The sequence below is a fragment of the Panthera tigris genome, chromosome B3, assembly GCF_018350195.1.
Source record: "Panthera tigris isolate Pti1 chromosome B3, P.tigris_Pti1_mat1.1, whole genome shotgun sequence".
NCBI lineage: Eukaryota > Metazoa > Chordata > Mammalia > Carnivora > Felidae > Panthera > Panthera tigris.
Window position 1 is genome coordinate 12,356,350 of NC_056665.1, and position 9,841 is coordinate 12,366,190.

General features: G+C 47.1%; 1 long non-coding RNA gene across 3 annotated transcripts; it reads right to left on the reverse strand.

Annotated features, from left to right (window-relative positions):
* Positions 1 to 400: 400 nt before the first annotated feature.
* LOC122239387 lies at positions 401 to 9,564 on the reverse strand. 3 transcript variants are annotated; one of them, XR_006218409.1, is made up of 4 exons: positions 6,448 to 9,564; positions 5,188 to 5,359; positions 2,241 to 2,433; positions 401 to 1,067 (listed from the first exon to the last, which is right to left on the reverse strand). It is a non-coding gene; the product is annotated as an uncharacterized LOC122239387 (long non-coding RNA). The 3 variants fall into 3 exon arrangements; XR_006218410.1 differs by lacking the exon at positions 2,241 to 2,433; XR_006218408.1 differs by having other exon boundaries at positions 401 to 2,433.
* Between the last annotated feature and the right edge of the window lie 277 nt (positions 9,565 to 9,841).

Consider the following 9,841-nt stretch of genomic DNA (forward strand, 5'->3'; position numbering starts at 1 on the left):
ACTGCAATCCTAGACAAAGCAACAAATTAAATGAAATGAAGGAAGAACGTTATTACTTAGACATGAAATTCTATACAGAAAGCCTAAAAGATCTACAGGCAAATTATTAAAATTATTAATAGTTTCTGTGAATATAAAATGAACACAATTTAAGTTGCATTTCTAGGTAGCCATCAGAATATGTGATAGCATTTAAAACAAATAGAAATACGGTACCTGGGAGATAAATCTAAAACCAGATATGTAAGACTCTTGCAGATGAAATATATAAAAGTTCATTTAGGTCTTTAGATTGTGCAATTTGTTGGCATCTGATTGCTCATAATATTCTCTTATTATTGCTTGTATTTCTGTGGTGTGGGTTGTGATCTCTCCTCTTTCATTCGTGACCTGATTTATTTGGGTCCTTTCCTTTTTCTTTTTGATAAATCTGGCTAGGGGTTTATCAATTTTGTTAGGTCTTTAAAAAATACCTAAGTAAGTGAAAATACATACCATGTTAATGGATAGGATAATTGAATACCATAAGGGAGATAATGTTCCCCAAATTGATCTATAACAATTCCAAATGGAATTTCCATTGGTGTATCACAAACTGAAGTTTTCAATAGAAGATCAAGGGACCACCAAGGCCTCCCTGAAGAAGCACAAACTGGGGAGGATATTCACTGGATACAAAGATTTAAGATGAAGCTAGAATAATTAATATCTTGAGGATCCTCTTGGATGGGACCTTTGGCTGGCTCTTCCCCGCAAACAGCAACCACAAAACCCCACTTACCTTTGCCAGCTACCTGTGGAAGTAAACCTTGGTCCAGTGCTGGGCCACCAGGCAGGGAGGACATACTGTGGAGGTGTGTGGGAATCCCTACAGCCCAGCTCAACTCCTCTGAAGAAACTTTCTCTCTCTTGCCACCTTTTGAAGGAAGGAGGTGGGTGACCGGCCCTTGCAGGCAGAGGTGGCATTCTGCCTCCTGCACGCACAGACTGCTATGTCCACCACATGACTTCGTGATGGGGGCGCCCAGCGTCACTGCTGTTTTCAGCTTTTCAGGCTCCTCGGGGTCCTGCCCAAACAGAAAACTCTGAGACAAAAAGGAAGAGTTGCATATCGTGTGCTATTACAGTGATTCTAAAATAGTTGGGGCTGTGACGAACGGGACCAGAGCAACTCCTGCTGACTGCTCATCTCTGTTTCCTTTGCGTGTGCCTTTTTTGCTCGGCGGGGACAGTGGTTATTTATCAGCAGAAATCACTGAACGTATTGAAGCACGGAATTAGGGGTTGTGCTGGGCTCGTCTTCAAGTGACGGTGATTTGTGGCCTGCATCAAGAGAAATGGCGAGTGCCGAGGCCCAGGCTCGGGAGGATGTGACAGATATGGATCTGAATTTCGGCTCTAAGCAATCCAGCTGTAGAGCTTGTGTTACTTAACTTTTCTGAGCCTCAGTTTTCCTATTTGTTAAATGAGGACAGTGACGTCCCCTTGCAGGGACATGTGTGACACTTTCAAAGCCCAGAATAGAGGGCTGAGGTTGTGAAGTGGTGGCTTAAGGCATCATCTTCTCTTTCCTTTGCTAAGCCTGGAATAGAGCAAAGGCGTGTGTGTGTGTGTGTGTGTGTGTGTGTGTACATGTTCTTCTGTTTGTGTCTGTGGGTCTGTATGACTCTGTTTCTCTCTATTCCCTATGTACTGCACATAAACAGTATCAGATAGCAATCACGGTAACAGATGGGGATATTGGCCAACTAAAGTTACAAGAGAGTGGCTCTTGCCTTTGTTTTAGACCATACCTGCTGAAGCTCACCTTCTATGATAAGGAATCCCTGATACCCCTACCTTCCTCTTCCCTATTTGCTGGCAGCAGCCTAGCATCTGGGTCCTACGTGTTGGAAGTGATAGATTACCCTTTCTGTGCATGAGCGCAAGAGAAATAGGTGGAGAGAGGGAGGGACGAGCACTAAGGAAAAGTTACTAAAACAAACACTCCTGGAGTGTCCTACTGCTTTCTTGGGACTCTGGGCATTGTAACCCTGGGATGTTTCCTCTCCTAAGGAGAAGGCTTCCGGGATTGAGTGAACAGAATTTTTTTTTTTTTACTGCAATTTCACAGCTCTCTTTTGGTGGGTGTGATGTCTTAATATCTTGGGGGTATTTGAGCCTTAAAGAGCACTTCCCCGATAAGACTTGTTCTACCCCCTTCCCTGAATCAGACACTTCTCTCAATGCAATTGCCTTACTTTGGACCTAGGCTGAGATCTATCTCCAGACTTCTTGTCCAGCTGCATGAAGGCAGCAATGGTCACGAAGCATCAAGGGACAAGTGGGGTGATTCCCGTGAGTGAGAAGCATGGCATCCATGTGAAGGGCTGACATGAAGAGGGCACAGGTCCCCATGGAGATGCGTTGGGATCCCCTCATCCAGAAAACCAGCTACAGAGGAAGGAACCACAGGGAGATGGTCTAAGGAAGGGATTTGGATGATCAGAGCTCTCTACAGATGACAAGGCTAACATCAAGAGGCAAACGTTTCCTTATTGGATGTGAACAAAAATGACATGGGGACCACGTAGTGGAGCTATGGTAGGAGGGTCCCAATTGTCAGATGAGATGCTGGCTCAAGTAGTTTTATATTTCCTATCAACTCTGGAGGGCATGGATTCTAGGGTCTGGTGTTATTCTCGCCCTGTCCCCATTCAGGACCTCATGGCCTTTTCTTCAGTCTTTGTGGGATGGTTTTGGCCGGATCCTATTGAAAGAACTGAGGTACATTTGGAGGAGACACTGGCCGTGATAGTCTGTGTTGGAGTGTGATCCTTTGTAGGTTGCAGTGAAATATTTACCCGGAAGAGTTGGGATTTGTGTCATCGAAAGGCTAAGTTCAAGTCCTGGGAGCACAGTGAGGCCTTTCATAGGAAAAGGGGACAAAAGGAAGGGCCAGGAAGAAAATGAGGTGTAAAGTGGATAAAAGTGAAGGGTTGGGGCAAGTGGAGGGAGAAAGCAAAAGGGAAGGAGGGGGAGACAGCCCGTCTGAGCAGCAGCAGGGCACCTGCAGGCGTGGGGGCAGCCCATGGCTGGTCTGTTCTGGGGCAGTGGTCCCCAGACAGCAGGATTGCCCTTGGAAGTCAGGATTGCCCTGACCCCACCCATCAGGAGTGCGGGTCCTGTGTGGAAGGTTTCATGTGGTGCCCAGGGCAGTTACTGAAGAGCGGTCAAGAGTAATTCTGGAATAGGCACTTCTCTAAAGAAGACATCCGGATGGCCAACAGGCACATGAAAAGATGCTCAATGTCGCTCCTCATCAGGGAAATACAAATCAAAACCACACTCAGATACCACCTCACGCCAGTCAGAGTGGCTAAAGTGAACAAATCAGGAGACTATAGATGCTGGAGAGGACGTGGAGAAACGGGAACCCTCTTGCACTGTTGGTGGGAATGCAAACTGGTGCAGCCGCTCTGGAAAACAGTGTGGAGGTTCCTCAAAAAATTAAAAATAGACCTACCCTATGACCCAGCAATAGCACTGCTAGGAATTTACCCAAGGGATCCAGGAGTGCTGATGCATAGGGGCACTTGTACCCCAATGTTGATAGCAGCACTTTCAACAATAGCCAAATTATGGAAAGGGCCTAAATGCCCATCAACTGATGAGTGGATAAAGAAGATGTGGTTTATATACACAATGGAGTACTACATGGCAATGAGAAAGAATGAAATATGGCCTTTTGTAGCAACGTGGATGGACCTGGAGAGTGTGATGCTAAGTGAAATAAGTCATACAGAGAAAGACAGATACCATATGTTTTCACTCTTATGTGGATCCTGAGAAACTTAACAGAAGACCATGGGGGAGGGGAGGAAAAAAAAGAGAGGGAGCTGAGCCAAACCATAAGAGACTCTTAAAATATTGATAATAAACTGAGGGTTGATGGGGGGTGGAAGGGAGAGGGGAAAGTGGGTGATGGGCATTGAGGAGGGCACCTGTTAGGATGAGCACTGGGGGTTGTATGGAAACCAACTTGACAATAAACTTCATATTAAAAAAGAGTAATTCTGGATAATCGAGAGGTAAACTCTCAAAGGGAGCACAAGGCCTGGGTAGTTCGGTTAGAATGACAGAGGAACTTTGCAGGCTCAACTCATTTCCCAGGGGATGATTAGTGAAAGCAGCCCTCCGGGGGCACTTACCCCCTTGCCAGGCATGCCCCCCACAGGAATCCCTTAGTGGCCACAACATTTCAAAACGACAGCTGTTTTTCATTTGAGTTTCACATTCGATGAGACAGAAATGCAGGAGGAAGAAAGGGAGGGTCAGAGCCATACAGCCACTAAGCGGCCAAGCTGGGCATCAAGTCTGGGTCAGCCTGACCCGGGGTCCTCAGGCCACAGAGTGTTCAGGCTGGAGAAGACACTTGAGCGTCTGTCTCCCAATCTGCTGTGTTTACAGAGGGAAAACCGAGGCCTTGCAGAGGGAAATGCAGGGCGTTCCTTGAAGGCTCACATTTGGGCAGAGCTGGGATTTGAAGGCCTGGAAGCTTGACCCAGGTCCCCTGCTCTTTCTCTTTTGGTCTGGGTACTGAGCAGCCCGGCTTCCTGCCCCGGTTCCCTCATCGACGGCTGAGCAAACCCCAGCCTATTTCCTCGGGTGTAAACGAGAGTCCTTCAGCGCCCGTGAATTCCTGGCTCAGGGCTGCTATTATCAGGACTGATTACATGGCTGGGGAGTGCTGAGCCTTTTCTTTTCTTTTTTTTAAATTAAAAAAAAAATATTTATTTATTTTTGGGACACAGAGAGACAGAGTGCAAGCAGGGGAGGGGCAGAGAGAGAGGAAGACACAGAATCGGAAGCAGGCTCCAGGCTCCAAGCTGTCAGCACAGAGCCTGACGCGGGGCTTGAACCCTGCATGGGATCATGACCTGGGCCAAAGTCAGACGCTTAACCGACTGAGCCTCCCAGGCGCTCCGTGTGGAGCCTTTTCTTAGGGTTTAAAGGCCACTTAAAAAACACTATTAAACATTATTAGTTTTTTAAACTACCCTGATCTGTTTGTAACCAGCACCACTTAGAACGATGTGTATTTAAAAGTAGAGAAGTGATCCAAAATTTAAACTACAATTCTTGTCGTTTCTTGGTCAGCATAAGGAATATTGAGTTTTCTAAGTGCTCATATGAGATATGAAATACCTGGGCAGCAGAAGCAATTTGCTACTGAAATTGGAACCTTGCAAATCAATTATCAGGAAGTAGAGCATGCATTTTCTCCTCAGCCAAAAAATTTATTCTTCAGAGTGACATCTGGCTGCTCACCGCACATCATAATCAAACGACGGGGATCTCCTGCAAGGTGGCTCTGCATCTGGGTGAAGCCAGAAAGAAAAACTTCTTATCTGAAAAGCTGTGAATCTTTTAAGGCATATGATTTTGTATTTTCAAGACTGAAACAGCCTTAGGAATTTGAGGGGTTTCAGAAAGCCAAATTTAACTGCAATTCATCCCCTAATTGAATCATGCCAAGCAAAAATCCCGAGTTCCTCTGGGTGACACTTCATTGCAATTTTGGCAGGTCTAGGGCCCGGGGCAGAGGCTCAGATGGCAGGAAGCTGGCCCCAAGAGGGCTGTCTCCAGGCACCCAGTGGAGGCTGCTCTCTTTCAATGCTATGGGGATATGTCATAATACAAGATTGGGAAAGGAGCTTAGGGTTTCTTGGCAGGGTGATTCTCAGTCCTGGCTGCACAGTGGAATTTCCTGGGATGCTTTTTTTATTTCTTATAAATGTTTAAAATGTTTATTTGTTTTGAGAGAGAGGAAGAGAGCAGGGGTGGGGCAGAGAGAGAGAGAGAGAGAGAGAGAGAGAGAGAATGAGAATCCCAAGCAGGCTCCATGCTGTCAGCACGGAGCCCGACGTGGGGCTTGATCCCTCGAACCATGATGTGAGATTATGACTTGAGCTGAAATCAAGAGTTGGATGCTTAACCAACGGAGCCACCCAGGCACCCCTGGGATGCTTTTTAAAACCCATGGATGCAGGGCCCTACTTCTAGAGACTGCGATTCAGGTGAGGCCGTTGGAGCTCAGCATCTGTATTATTTAAAGGATCCCCGGGTGATTCTAAGGTGCAGGCAGTGTTGGAACCCTGGCTTCTCACAGAGAAGTAATGTGGGGATTAAATGAGGAAAAGAAGAAAAAGCATACCCAGAACAGTTCCTGGTACCTAGGTGCTGAAACATGGTGGCTTCCCTCCCCTTGTCTCCTGTGGTGACCACTGTCTTTGCCCCTCCCCCATTCCATTGATCTTCTTCCCATTGTTCCTGTTCCCTGCCCCCTCTGGGTTCCTGATGAACTCATATAGGCAAAAACCTTTGCAAATCCCATCTAAGTGCGACCCTGTGTGTGTGTGTGTGTGTGTGTGGCACAAGCACATGTGTGCAGAGTGGATTCCATACCCTCTTCAGAGGCAGGTGGCTGGGTGGGAAGTGTGGATTCTCTGATTTCCAGCAGGGTGCAGGGAGCTCATCCTTTGTCCACCAGGGGAACTTCTTGGAACATTCGCTGACATTGTAACTTGGGCGTCTAGTCTGCCAGAGCAGACTGTCCTCGGCTGGAGACGGGGGGCCTGAATGGGGGGAGAGTTGCATGTTCCTATGGCTTGGAGATGGACGCTTGGGAGTGAAGAAGGGAGGGTGATTCCAGGCCCGAGCTCAGCATTGTCCAAACACCCTGCGTGGGAGGGGTGGGCAGCCCGGAGTGCTACTGGCTGGAGACAGGGCAGCAGAAGCTAGGAGGTCCAGGCATGCGTAGTCAGTCGGTGCCAAGGCGTCTTGCTTTTTTTTCTTGCTACCTTTAGGTCCTTGGGCCTTGGTGCTATTGCATATTTAGGCACCTGGGCCAAGAAGACATGCACTGAAGTGTCCTTTTCTAGCGTGAGGCACGGGCTCTTTCATCTCTCGAAGGGTCACAAGAGAAGCCACCTGAGCCAGGGTGTGAGATGTTCTTGCTTCATCATGGCTGATCTCAGGGAGCAGAGGCACGCAAAGCCCAGGCTGCCCCTACTCAGTGCTGTGGCAAATGGAATATGAATTATTTTCAGGGTGGCCATAGGGAACTGGTTTCTCTGCTGGCTAGCTGCACTGGCCTAGAGACCCAACCAGCCTCTTCAAACGGCCGATAAACTACCCTATGTAGCTTGCCCACCTTGGCCTGTCCCTCAAATGCCCTTCTCTTCAGGTACCAGGTGAGGGACCTTTCTTGGAACGGCTAATTTCTCTGATATGGCTCCCTCCTTATGTATGTCCTCCTCGTATACAAATATGCTGTCCATATAGGTGATGTGATAACGCTCCTGTTAAACATTTACTTGATGACTTGTTTGCCTTTGTAGTTAAGAAGTGGCTTTGGCTCTGCTTTTTAGTTTCCTTTAAATTGTAGAGGATTTCAGAAAGCCCGAATAACCTTCGAAGACTGTTTGAAACGAGCTTAACTTTATGTTTAAGATGAGCTTTAATTGACCATAAAGATGAAAGATTCTTACCAAAGACGGGTATTGGAAAGACATACATCCATGGTTTTATTTCCTTATTACTGTTTGTATTGGAATTAAACTCTTCCAAATGAAGAGTGTAGGAGTAAAATTATGGGCCACTTCTGAGATTAACGCCCTTAATATGGCGCATCTAGACACAGAGAGAGCTTTTCATCAATACTCTGCCAATACAAGTCTGCTGCCCTCCGGGGTGAAATCGCCCGGGGCTGGGAGAGTAATTTGATCTTGGAGTGACTTTAATCAATGTGCTCCTGTTAAGCAAATATTTCCAATTTTTTCAGCAGGTTTGTTTGCTGTGTAAATTTCTTTTCTCTGCCAACATGCTGAGCTGGCGCCATTAATTTCCACAGGTGGGATGGGGTTGTTGGCTTCCCTGGGTTACTTCTTGGTGTGCTGGGAGCTGGGATAGAATTTCATGAGCCATTCCAGCCAGCTGCTGAGCACCTGGGGCAACGTTTACAAATGACTTGGGGTGACCACCCTCTAGCACCAAGTGCCCCCCACGTTGATGAGGAAGGTTCAGTTGTCTGAGGTTTACTTTGGATGCATTTTTAATCATAGTGGTTGGCAGAGACAGGAAGTCTGGGCCAGGAATGAAATCTCTGAGAGCCACAGATGTTCAAGCTCGGGGGAACTTTCTGGAATGACTTCTCCTGCAGATTCTGCCTATGGCAGTGGAGGAGATTATCTGAGGTCTGTTCCTAAGTCAGTAGCTTAGGAGGCAGAATTTCGAGATTCTGTGCCCCCATGTTTCAAGCTATAGAAGCTGACTGCATACACATTGCTAAAGCATCGTTGAATCCATTTTTGTCTGCTCTAGTTTTAGCCTTCAGTGGGCACAGGAACATTCCTTTTCAGTGTGTCCCTAGATTTATGTTGTTAGGAGAAAAAAAAAAGCAAAGCTGAAGTTCCACAGAGGGAACGGGACAGAGAAGTGCTTGTGCCCATGTCCCCATATAACACCCACACGGAGTCATGCCTGGCCCAAGAGGCCAGCCTGACTCCATGGGGCTCTGGGGGGGTCAACTCTTACCTTTTTCTGATAATTTTGCTGGTGAAAGGGAAGTGACTCCCCGCCCCCGCCCTCTGCAACGTATTTGCTTCCAGTTACCCGTCTTCAAATTTTGCCCATCTTCAAGGCTCCCCCCAGATGCTGGGCTTAGTAAGCTCGAAGCTCTGTATTCTGTACTCTTATGGAGCTGGGCATTGGCTGCCTTATTCCATTGCCTTTGGTAGCTGTTTTGAAGACAAGGACTCTCTTTTGAGTTGGGTTTCCAGCTCCTAGCTCAGTGTCATGCACGTGGAGAAAGCCCTTCAACCTGAAGCTCTGAGTAACCATCTTTGGCCCCTGCTCACCTCCAGCAAGTTGGCCCAGCAGCTGGCGTGTGCACTTCTGTTGGCCAACACCTGTGGCAAGAAATGCACCTTCTACAGGTTGGTGGCTGACTGGGCATCATCACAACGGAAGCCAGGTTTCTAGTCAACTTTTTAGAAGATAGTCCAGACTGGAGAACATAATAGCTATAATAGATCATGGTCTTTTGACAAAGATAGTGGCTTGGGGTGAGAATTTTTCACTTGTGACAATGATCAAAGCCACCTCTTTCGAGTGCCTTTTCTGAGTTGGCCAGAGCTTTCAAGAACGTTCTCTAATTTTCCCAACCAATCTATGGGGTAGATGGGAAGAGGCACACTTCAATAATGAGCAGTTAGGTTTGTGAGGTTTTAGAGGTGAAATTAATTTCTGACACTAGACCTAGACCTGGTGAGATCAGGGCTGCTTGGTTTCAGAGCCCTTGCTGCCCTGCGTTCCGGTCCTAAAACACTTCTTTGTCCAGAATTTGGGTTTCAAGGTATGTAGAAGCTGGAGATAAAGACCAAAGTCCCACTGATGATCCACTGACTCTTCATGTGTGAGATTTGGGTTAGAGTTTTGCATACAGACGGGGGCTCATTCCTTAAATATTTTTTTTTAATGTTATTTTTGAGAGAGAGTGAGAGTGAGCGAGCAAGCTGGGCAGGAGCAGAGAGAGACGAAGACACAGAATCTGAAGCAGACTCCAAGCTCTGAGCTGTCAATACAGAGTCAGATGTGGGGCTTGAACTTACGGACCATGAGATCATGACCTGAGCCGAAGTCGAACACTTAACCGACTGAGCCACCCGGGTGCCGAATGGGGCTCATTCTAATCTGGCTTCCTGGTCACCTCTTTCACACTGGTCTACAGAGGATTAAACCTTCCACAACTAGTTGAGTCGAGGTATGCTCCAGACCATTGTTTCCGTTGGACATACCA